Below are 10,294 nucleotides of genomic sequence, written 5' to 3' on the forward strand. Positions count from 1 at the left end.
TAATGTGGAACAAAACTCAAAATCATAAAAATTACCAGATTTATTGCTCTAATAGAGCCTGGTGAGATCCCTGAGACTATGGCCCCTAGTTATGCTGCGTGGAATTGAAATCACTTCCATGGCTTCCAGCCAAACAATAGACAGGCATATGGAGTGAACATTTGCACTAGGTAGGTAACACACCTTAGAATGGTCAACCATGGCAGAGCAGAAAGACAATATTTGCACAGAGAGCTCAGGGGACAGGAATGCAAAGGAAAGAGAAGGAAGAGCTAACTACAGGGAGGTAGTGGGAAGAGAGCTGTTACATTATGTGGATTCAGTCCATGTGATGAAATAAAATGAATATGAACTGTATGGAAAATGAATATACTCTGTAAATTTTCACCTAAATCACAATAAAAATTAAACAAACAAACTTGGAAGCATCCATCTAAGATGCAACAATTGGTCTCTCTTCATCTGTAACAAAGAAGCATGAAGTAAACCAAAGATGCATGGAAATAATTAGTCCAAGGAAGTAGTGGTCCATGCAAACCCTAGCTTATGTAACTCTGAGACCAAAAGAACTAGAAGGTGCCTGGCTATCACTGTCAGCCACTTGGGAATGGATCACTTTAGGAGATTCTGGATAGACTAGGAGAAAAATGTGGAACAAAACTCAAAATCATAAAAAGGACCATGCTTACTGGTCTGATAGAGACTGGTGAAACCCCTGAGACTATGGCCCCTAGTCACTCTTCAGGCCTGGAATTGAACTCATTTCAGTGGCTTCCAGCCAAACAGTGGGCATATAGGGTGAATATTTAGTGCCTAAGGCATTTGACTGCTCACAAGAAGGCTGGTGGTTCAAACCCACCAGCCACTCCTCCGAAGGAAGGTTGGGCAATCTACTTCCATAGTCATAGCTCCTTGGAAACCCAAGGAGGGGTCTCTGAGTCAGATCCGACTCAACGGCAGTGAGTGATTTACACCAGGTAGGTACACTCCTTAGAACAATCATTGGAGATCAGGACAGTATTTGCACAGGGAGATAGCTCAGAGGGCAGGAATGCATAGGAAGGAAGAACACAGGGAAAAGGTAACCACCGGGAGAAGTGGGAAGAGAGCAGTTACATAATGGGTATTGCAACCAAAGTCATGAGATAAAATGTATATGTTGTATGGAAAAAGAATTTGCTGTGTAAACTTTCACCCAAATCAATTAAAAAAACAAACAACTACCTGGTGAAAGAATAGACACATAGTAATGGAACAGATTATGAAGACCAGAAATAGATCTATACCAAAATAATTAACTAGTCTTTGACAAAGGAGGAAAGGCAATTCAATGGAGAAAGGATAGTCTTTCAACAAATGGTGTTGGATTAATTGGGCATAAATAACGCAAAAAAAAAAAAAAAAAAAAAAGTACACAGACCTTGCACATTACGCAAAAATTTACTCAAAATGTGTCTTAGACCTAAGTGTAAAATGCAAAACTATAAGACTTCTGAGAGCTCTGGTAGCATAGTGCCTAAGGCACTTGACTGCTAACCAGAAGGATGGCGGTTTAAATCCACCAGCCTTCTGGTTAGCAGTCAAGTGCCTTAGGCACTATGCTACCAGAGCTCCTTCTGTAGTGATATCACCTCGGAAGCCCAAGAAGGGTCGCTATGAGTCAGATCTGACTTGATGGCAGTAAGTTAAGATATCTGGAAGAAAAGCATAAGAAAATCTAATGACTTTGGGATTGATAATGAATTTTCAATGCAACACCAATAGCACAATCCATGAAAGGAAAAATTGGTAAATTGGACATTATTTAAATGAAAAATCTCTGCTAAAGATCTTGTTCAAAGAATGAAAGACAAGCCACAGACTGGGAGAAAATATTTGGAAAATACAAATCTGTTAAAGGACTTATATCCAAAATATACAAAAATACAACAAAATAAAAAATTCAAGTAAAAACTGGGCAAAAGCAGGACAAGAACAGATACATGCACATCCATGTTCATTGCAGCACTGTTTACAATAGAAAAAAAGATAGAAACAGCCTTGGTGCCTATCAACAGAAGAATGGATAACCAAACTATGGTGCATAAACACAATGGAATATTATGCAACCCTAAAGAATAACAATCTGTGAAACACCGCATAATGTGGATTAACTTAGAGGACGTTATACTGAGTGAAATAAGTCAATCACAGAAGGACAAATATTCTATTAGTCTATTATTGTAAAAAGTCAGGGAAATGTTTACATAAGGAACAAAACTCTTATTTGGTTAGCAATGGTGGGGGGGAAGGGGCACATTCTAGATAGGTAGAGACAAATATTGATTTGGGTGAAGGGAAGGACAATGCACCAAATGTGAGTGATCAACATGGTGGCATTGAGGAAGAGGAAGACGGAGAGAGATATATGGGAGGTACAACAAAGGTGAACCCTTTTGCACATATGCTTTGTCAGTGACAGCAAATTTTCATCTACGGGTGGATAGATGGGTGGACAGGGTGAATGATCAGGTATGTGTAGGCAGAGGGGAGTGTGCCCATGACCATGTATAGGGTTGCCAGACGATGTTTCTACAAACATTTGTATGTGCTTTAAGAATGTTCAGGTATAAAATAGAGCTGACAAGGAACAAGGTTGTAGTCACTTCTTGGCCACAGCCAGCTACCTAGAGTGAGTGTATAGTTGGACCTGTGGGCTCGGTACCATGGTTGAAAGGGACATCAAGCTCAATTGGCATAACATACTACAAAAAAACATTGTTCTGTATCCCACTTTGTTAAGTAGCAATTGGGATCTTAAAAGCTTGCAAGTGGCCGTCTAGATGCAACAGTGGGTCTCTCCTCACCCAGAACAAAGAAGAATGAAGAAACAAAGGTACATGGAAACAATTAGTCCAAGGGACTGGTAGACCCTGCAGTCTGCAGCCTACATGACCATGAGACCAGAAGAACTAGATAGTTCCTGGCTACCACTGTCAACCACTCGGAGGGGGATCTGTATAGGAGAACCTGGATAGAGTGGGAGAACAATGTGGATCAAAACTGAAAATCATAAAAAGAAAAAAAAGATAGGGTTTGTTGGTCTGATAGAGCCTGGTGAAGCCCCTGAGACTGGCCCCTAGCTGCCATGCAGGTCTGGAATTGAACTCCCTCCTGTGGTTTCCAGCCACATAAACAACAAGGCATATGGGCTGAACATTTACATCAGATAGATACACTCCTTGGAGAGATCAATCATGGAAGAACAATGTATGCATAGGAAGACAGCTTGAGCAGGAGTGCATGGGAGGGAAGGACACAGGGAAAAGGTAACTATGGGGAGGAAGTGGGAAGAGAGCTGTTACATTGTAGGAAATTGCAGTCAATGTCATGAGACAAAATGTGTATGAACTTCTGTATGGAAAATGAATTTGCTCTGTACACTTTCACTCAAATCATGATTTAAAAAAAAAAGAAAAAAACTGGGCAGAAAATGTGAATAGACACTATGCTGAAGAAGATATACAGATGGCAAACTAAACATATGAAAAGAGGGTCAACATCATATATCATTAACAAATTCCAAATTAAAATAACAATGAGATAAAATTGCGCACTTGTTGTTAGGTGCTGTCAAGTCGGCTCCATCTAATAGCATCCCCATGTACAATGGAAAGAAATATTGCCCCCTCTTGCACCAGCCCCACAATCCTTGCAATACCAGAGCGCATCATTGCTGCCACTGTGTCACTAGGCATTAGTGAGCTAAAATGGACTGGTTTTGGCTATTTTAAATCAGACAACTATTGATCAACTGTGCCAGGAATGACAAATTGAAGAAGAATGATATGATATGCATTGTCACAAAGAATGTTTCAAGATCTATCCTGAAGTACAGTGCTTTCAGTGATAGGATAATATCCATATGCCTACAAGGAAGACCACTTAATAATACTGTTACTCGAATTTACACACCAACCACAAAAGCCAAAGATGAGGAAATTGAAGATTTTTACCAACTTCTGCAGTTTGAAACTGACTGAACATGCAATCAAGATGTGTTGATTATTACAGTGATTGGAATGCAAAAGTTGGAAACAAGAAGAATCACTGGTAGTTGGAAAATATTGCCTTGACGATCGAAATGCTGCTGGAGATTGCATGATAGAATTTTGCAAGACCAACAACTTACTCATTGCAAATATCTTTCCTCAACAACACAAATGGCAGATATACATGTGGACTTTGTCAGATGGAGTATACAGGAATCAGATCCACTACATCTGTGGAAAGAGGCAATGGAGAAGCTCAGTATCTTCAGACAAAACAAGGCCAGGAGCTGATTGTGGAACAGACCATCAATTGCTCATATGCAGGTTCCAGTTGAAGCTGAAGACAATTAAAACTAGTCTATGAGAGTCAAAATATGACCTTGATTATATCCCACCAGAATCTGTTGTTGTTGTTATGAGCCATCGAGTTGGACCCCACTCATAGAGACCCCTCCTTGGGTTTCCAAGGCAGTATCACTACAGAAGTAGGTTGCCCAACCTTCCTTCCGAGGAGTGGCTGGTGAATTTGAACCGCCAGCCTTCTGGTTAGCACTCAAGTGCCTTAGGCACTATGCTACCAGAGCTCCTCACCTGAATTTAGAGACCATTTAAAGAATAGAGTTGATGCACTCAACACCAATGATCGAAAACCAGTGGAATTGCAACAAATCTGTTACAAAAGACCTCTTTAAGGTCTTGAAAAGCAAAGATGTCTCCTTGAAGACTAAGGTGTGTCTAACCCAAGCCACAGTATTTTCAACGACCTCATCAAGATCATCACCAATGAAGAAAGCAAAAAGTCATTAAAAAGATAGGAAAGGAAGAAAAGACAAAAATGGATGTCAAAAGAGACTCTGAAATTTTCCCTGGAGTGAAGAGTAGCTAAAGCAAATGAAAGAAATGATAAGATAAAAGAACTGAACAGAAAATTTCAAACAGCAGCTCAAGAAGACAAAGTCAATTATTATAATGAAATGTGCAAAGACCTACAGTCTGCAGTATGGATTATGCCTCAATATAAAGAAAATAAAAATCCTCACAACTGGACCAATAGACAGCTTCAATATAAATGGAGAAAAACTAAAGTCACCAAAGACTTCATATTACATGGTTCTACAATCAAAACCAATGGAAGCAGCAGTCAATATGTCAGACGACAGATAGCATTGGGCAAATCTGCTGCAAAAGACCTCTTTCAAGTTGTGAAGAGCAAAGATGTCTCCTTGAAGACTAAGGTGCACCTAATGCCATGGTATTTTCAGTCGCCTCTTATGCTTGTGAGATCTGGACAATGAATAAGGAAGACTGAAAAAGAGTTGATTCTTTTGAGTTGTGGTGTTGGTGAAGAATGCTGAAGCTGCCACAGAGTACTAAAAGAACTAACAAATCTGTCCTGGAAGAAGTGCATCCTGGATGCTCCCTGGAAGCGAGAATGGCCAGACTTCATGTCACCTACTTTTAGGAGCTCTGGTAGCATAGTGGCTAAAGCACTTGACTGCTAACCAGAAGGCTGGCGGTTCAAACCCACCAGCCACTCCTCGGAAGGAAGGTTGGGCAATCCTACTTCCGTAGTGATACTGCCTCGGAAACCCAAGGAGGGGTCGCTATGAGTCGGGGGTCGACTCGACGGCACATAACAACAACAACAACAACAACTTTTGTCATGTTGTCAGAAGGGACTATTCCCTGGAGAATGATACCATGCTTGGGAAAGTGGAGGATCAATAAACAAATGGAAGGCCCTCAACAAGATGGATTGACACAGTGGCTACAACGATGAGCTCAGGTATAGCAAGGATTTTGTGGCTGGCACAGGACTGAGCAGTGTTTCATTCTGCTGTGCATAGGGTTGCCATGATTTGTATACAACTTGACAGCATCTAACAACAACAATGGCAATGAGTGTGAACATTTCTTTATGTGTGTGTTGGCTGCTTGAAAATCCTCTTTGGTGAAATGTCTATTCATATCTTCTGCCTATTTTTTCATTGGGTTGCTTATCTTTTTGTTGTTGAGGTGTTGGAGTTTTCTATGAATTTTAGAGATTAAGTCTCTTGTCAGATTTGTTGTTGCTGAATATTTTTTCCCAGTCTGTAGGTTCTCTTTTCACTCTTTTGGAGAAGTCTTTTGAAGCACATAAAGATTTAATTTTTAGAAGGTCCCATTCATCTAGTTTATCTTCTTTTTGTGCATTTTGGGTTAAGCTTGACAGTATATTTATGCCTTAAATTAGGGCCCTTTTATTTGCCCCTAATTTTTCCTTGAATAACTTCATAGTTTTAGATTTCCATTTAAGTCTTTGATCATCTGCAGTTAGTTTTTGTTTATGGTGTGAGGTATGGATTTTGTTTCATTTTTCTGCAAATGGATATCCAGTTTTGCCAGCACAATTTGTGAAACAGACAATCTCTTCCCCATTTAATGGGTTTCAGTCTTTTGTCAAAAATCAGCTGACCATAGGTCAATGGATCTATTTCTGGGTTCTCAATTCCGTTCCACTGGTCTGTGTGTCTGTTGTTGTATCAATACCAGGCTGTTTTAACTACTGTGGCTGTATAGTGGGTTTTGAGATCTGGGAGTGTGAGACCTCCTACTTTGCTCTTCTTCAGTAGTGCTTAGCTTATCCAAGGTCTCTTTCCTTTCCATATAAAATTTGTGACTGGTTTTTCCATATCCTTAAAGAGTTTTAATGGGATCTGGATTGGGATTGCATTGAATGTATAGATTGCTTAGGGTAGTATTGACATTTTCACAATGTTCAATCTTCCTATTCATGAGTGTGGTACATTCTTCCATTTATGTAGATCTCTTTTGGTTTCTTGAAATAGTGTTTTGTAGTTTTCTTTGTACAGGTCTTTTGTGTCCCTAGTGAGATTTACTGCCAAGTATCTTATCTTTTTAGTAGCTATTGTAAATGGTATTGATTTTTTTATTTCATTTTCAGCAATTGTTTTGCTGATGTAGAGAAATCCAACTGATTTTTGTATATTGATCTTGTATCCTGCCAGTATGCTAAATCTGTCAAGTAGTTCCAGTATTTTTTTGCTGAGTCTCTTGGGTTTTCTATGTGTAGGATCATATCATCAGCAAATAGGGATAGTTTGACTTCTTCCTTACCAATTTGGATCCATTTTATTTCCCTTTCTTGCCTTATTGCTCTGATAGGACTTCCAATACAATGTTGAATAGAAGTGGTGATAGTGGGCATCCTTGTCTGGTTCCTGTTTGCAGGGGAATGTTTTCAGTCTTTTTCCATTGAGAATAATGTTGGCTGGGGTGTAGTGCCTAAGGCATTTGACTGATAATCAGAAGGCTGGTATTCCAAACCCACCTATCACTCCTTGGAAGGAAGACTGGGCAATTTACATCTATAGAGATACTGCCTTGGAAACCCGAGGTGGGGACTCTCTGAGTCAGAATTGACTTGACGTCTGTTGTTGTTAGGTGCCATTGAGTTGTTTCTGACTCATAGCCACCCACTGCACAGCAAAAGGAAACACTGCCTGGTCCTGCATCAGCCCCATGATCCTTGCTATACTTGAGCCCATCACCACAGGCACTGTGTCAATCCATCTTGTTGTGGGCCTTTCTCTCTTTCTTCGACCATCCACCTTACCATGCATGACATCCTTCTCCAGTGAGTGGTCCTTTCTGACAACATGACAACAAAGTATGTGAGACCAAGTCTGGCCATTCTCACTTCCAAGGAGCATTCCAGCTGCATTCCTCCAGGACAGATTTGTTAGATCTTTTAGCAGTCCATGGTACTTTCAGTATTCTTCACCAACACCACAATTCAAAAGCAACAATTTTTTTTAGGTCTTCCATATTCATTGTCCAGCTCTCACATGCATATGAGTTGATTGAAAATATCATGGCTCGTGTCAGGTGCACCTTGGTCCTCAAGGAGACATCTTTGCTCTTCAGCACTTGAAAGAGGTCCTTTGCAGCTGATTTTCCCAGTGCTGTACATTGTCTGATGTCCTGACTGCTGCTTCCATTGACATCGATTGTAGAACCAAGCAACGTGAAGTCTTTGACAACTTCAATCTTTTCTTCATTTATTATGTTGCTGCCTATAGGTCCAGTTGTGAGGGCTTTTGTTTTCTTTATATTGAGATGTAATCCATAGTGCAAACTGTATTCTTCAATCTTCATCAGTAAGTGCTTCAAGTCATCCTCACTTTCAACAAGCAAAGTTGTGTTGTCAGCATATCGCATGTTGTTAGTGATTCTTCCTCTAATCATGATGCCACGTTCTTCTTCATACAGACCAGCTTCTTGGATTATTTGCTCAGCATATAGATTGAATAAGTATGTTGAAAGGATACAACCCTGACACACTCCCTTCTTGATATGAAACCATGCAGTGTCCCCTTGTTCTCTTCAAACAACAGCCTCCTGGTCTATGTACAGGTTCCTCATGAGTACAATTAAGTGTTCTGGAATATCCATTCTTCTCAATGTTACCCATAATTTGTTATGATCTACACAATCAAGTGCTTTTACATAGTTAATAAAACATAAGTAAACATGGTATTCTTTACTTTGAGCCAAGATCCATCTGACAGCAATGTTATCCCTCATTCCATGTCCTCTTCTGTATCCAACTTGCATTTCTGGAAGTCCTCTGTCAATATACTGCTGCAACTGTTTTTGAATTATCTTCAGTAAGATTTTACTTGCATGTGGTATTAATGACATTGCTTGATAATTTCCACATTGTGTGGGACCACCTTTCATTGGAATGGGTACAAATATGGCTCTCTTCCAGTCAGTTGGCCAGGTAGCTGTCTTCCAAATTTCTTGGCATAACCAAGTGAGTGCCTCCAGTGGGGCATCCGTTTGTTGAAACATCTCAATGAGTATTCCAGCAATTCCTGGAGGCTTGTTCTTCATCAGTTCCTTCAGTGAGCTTCAACTTCTTCCTTTAATGTCATCGGTTCTTGATCATATGCCACCTCCTGAAATGGGTGAAGATCAACCTGGTCGTTTTGGAACAATGACTCTGTGTATTCCTTCCATCTTCTTTTAATATTTCCTGCATCATTCAATATTTTGCCCATAGAACTTTCAATATGCCAACTTAAGGCTTAAATTATTTCCTCAGTTCTTTCATTTGAGAAATGCCAAGCATTTTCTTCCCTTTTCATTTCCTAACTGCAGGTCTTTGCACATTCCATTATAGAAATTGGCTTTGTCTTTATGAGCTGCTCTTTGAAATCTTCTGTTCAGCTCTTTTATCTTGTCATTTCTTCCATTTCCTTTAGCTACTCTCTGCTCAAGGGCAATTTTCAGAGTCTCTTATGACATCCATTTTTTTTTTTTTTTCATTTCTTCCTTTCTCATCTTTTTAATGACCCTTTTCTTTCTTCATGGATGATGTTCTTGATGTCATCCCACAATTCTTCTGGTTTTTGATCATTGGTGTTTAATGCATCAAATCTATTCTTTCGATGGTCTCTAAATTCAGGAGAGATATATTCCAGGTCATATTTTGGCTCTCGACTTGTTTTAATTGTCTTTAACTTCAAGTTGTACTTGCATGTGAACAGTTGATGGTCTGTTCCACAATCAGCTCCCAGCATTGTTTGGGTTGAAGATATTGAGCTTTTTCATTGCCTCTTGCCACAGATATAGTCAGTCTGATTCCTGTGTACTCCATCTGGTGACATGCATGTGTATAGCCACTCTTTGCGTTGTTGAAAAAAGGTATTTGCAATGAATAAGTCGTTGGTCTTGCATACTTCTGTCATGTGGTCTCCAGCATTATTTCTATCATCACCAAGGCCAAATTTTCCAACTATTGGTAATTCTTCTTTGTTTTGCATTCCAGTCACCAGTGATAAGTAACACATGTTGATTGCATGTTTGGTCAATTTCAGACTGCAGAAGTTGATGAAAATCTTCAATTTCTTCATTTTTTGCTTTTTAGTTGGTGTGTAAATTTGTATAACAGTCATATTAACTGGTCTTCCTTGTAGGTATATGGATATTATCCTATCACTGACAGCATTGTACTTCAGGACAGATCTTGAAACATTCTATGTGATGATGAATGCCATGCCATTCCTCTTCAAATTGTCATTCCCGGCATAGTAGATCATATGGTTGTCTGATTCAAAATGGCCAAATCTGGTCCATTTCAGCTCACTAATGCCTAGGATATCAATCTTTTTGTGTTCTATTTCATTTTTGACAACTTCCAATTTTCCTAGATTCATACTTCATACATTCCATGTTGGGATTATTAGTGGATGTTT

Source organism: Orycteropus afer, unplaced genomic scaffold, assembly GCF_000298275.1.
Source record: "Orycteropus afer afer isolate SDZICR_OR568_19922 unplaced genomic scaffold, OryAfe1.0 scaffold00575, whole genome shotgun sequence".
In the NCBI taxonomy this organism is placed as follows: Eukaryota; Metazoa; Chordata; class Mammalia; order Tubulidentata; family Orycteropodidae; genus Orycteropus; species Orycteropus afer.